Source organism: Priapulus caudatus, unplaced genomic scaffold (assembly GCF_000485595.1).
Source record: "Priapulus caudatus unplaced genomic scaffold, Priapulus_caudatus-5.0.1 Scaffold255, whole genome shotgun sequence".
In the NCBI taxonomy this organism is placed as follows: domain Eukaryota; kingdom Metazoa; phylum Priapulida; class Priapulimorpha; order Priapulimorphida; family Priapulidae; genus Priapulus; species Priapulus caudatus.
The window spans coordinates 357962-360069 of NW_014577316.1; positions in this window are offsets into that span (position 1 = coordinate 357962).

Consider the following 2108-nt stretch of genomic DNA (forward strand, 5'->3'; position numbering starts at 1 on the left):
CCCCGCACACCTTCCACTCCACCCTGACTAGTTACCGTCACGGCTGCCCCGCACACCTTCCACTCCACCCTGACTAGTTACCGTCGTTGCTGCCCCCGGACACCTTCCACTCCACCTTGACTATTTACTGCTGCCCCCGGACACCTTCCACTCCACCCTGACTGCCTACTGCTGCCCCCGGACACCTTCCACTCCCTCACAGACTACCGTCGCTGCCCCCACACACCTTCCACTCCACACAGACTACAGCTGCCGTTCCCACACACCTTCCACTCCACACAGACTACAGCTGCCGTTCCCACGCACCTTTCACTCCGTCGCCGCCATTAAGATATGGTTGACGGTTCTGCTTAGGCCTCGCGTAGCGTTCTGAAGATGACGCAGGGGCGGATCCAGGATTTTTGAAAAGGGGGTGTCCAGGAAGAAATAAAGGGCACCTTTTCCTACTTAATTTTTTGGGTGTTTTAATAAGCTGCCTTAGGCAGCTTATGCGACGTGCCGAAAGCGCATCGCCACTTAGGGGGGAGGGGACCTCCCCCAACAAATCTTTAAAAAATTGGTGCATTCTGAGAGCATCTGAGCAGTAATTTTGATGTCTAGAATGCAAGATTGAATTACAAATTTTTAGCAGAAAATTATCTTTTAATTTTTTAGCGCACTGAAATTAAAGCGGGGTCCGGACCCCCCGGACACCCCCTCCCCCAAGTCCGCCCCCGTGATGACCCTGTACGTGCCACTCAATGCACATCGACCGAAATATGAGAACATTGATCAGGATTACATAAAGAGAGATTCTTATCGGTGAATATTGTCTTCAAATGTGGGTCTTTCATGTTTTGAGCTAACTCCAAGAAACGGTCATACATTGAAAGGCGCGTAGTATTGACGTACGTTGGACTAGAGCCACCTGATCATGCGCGGATTCGTGTAGTTCATGCGCAGCCGGTGCGCGCCCAACTATTTTTTGGCAAGCCAAATTTTCTTTTGCTTTCTAATGCTGTGGCGTGACTCGTCCAAGTCAGTTTCTGCTGTTGGATACATAAGAGATTCCATCAACTAGGATTCATTAAAAATATTATTTTCTGGGTGGAGGTTCCCGGACCAGACGCCACGAGCTTCGCAACCTCGTTGCTCGCAAGGTGCCCCGCCTTTCTTCAAATCCTGGATCACTGCTGGTCGGGCTAGTTTCGATCAAGCGTGTCATATCAGGGCCTCAGCGTACAGGGGTGCATGGAAGGTAGCCGCCCCCTAGATTTTCCAGTTTATATAACCCAGGGGCGGATCTAGCTTTCAGGAGCCGGGGGTGATATTTGAGTAAAGGCGTGCCGAAGGCAAGCGGTACTAGGGTGGTCTACTGGCATACTCCCCTCCCACCTAGAAAATTCAGACAGCTGTGACTATCACAGAGGAGATCCGCCACTGGAACCATGCATGCTTTCCTTTCCGCTGTGCACAGGGCTATATAGCCTCTGGGTGGGAAATGGGGACAGCTGTCCACTCTAAAGGTTCTGGAGCGAAATAATAAATAAGCTTAGGCCTATACGTGTGTAATATTTTAATATTTGTAAGTAGCACCAAAAATAAATATAATGAATGATGGAACAATGTTATAATTAATAAAAAAACAAGTGTATATTACAAAAACACAATTACCCATTCAGCCTAACCTATTTTATATTTGATTCTTGACAATTTTGCACCCCCAAGGATTTTGCACAGCCCTTCATCTACTCCTCTCTATGCTCTCTAGCTATGCCTATATGATGTAGTGTGAGGTAGGATACCTATGAAATGAAGAAGGAGAGCGGATTCATCTAATCACGATTCAGGGGCGGATAATGACAAATATAGGGGTGAATAACTACAAATTTGTCATTATTCACCCCTGGGGCCGGTGTCACGAAGCCTAATTAAGTTAATTTTAATTACGCTTCGTACGTGAAACCACTGGCAGCAAGAACAAGTCCGCACCAGCTACAGCACACATGCGGCCATTGACTATATATATACTACAATATATATCAGTGAAAAAATTAATTTTTTTCTTTCCGGGGCTCTTTTTGCAAACCCCCCCAAAATTTCGGGGGCTACTTTTTCATTTTCCAGGG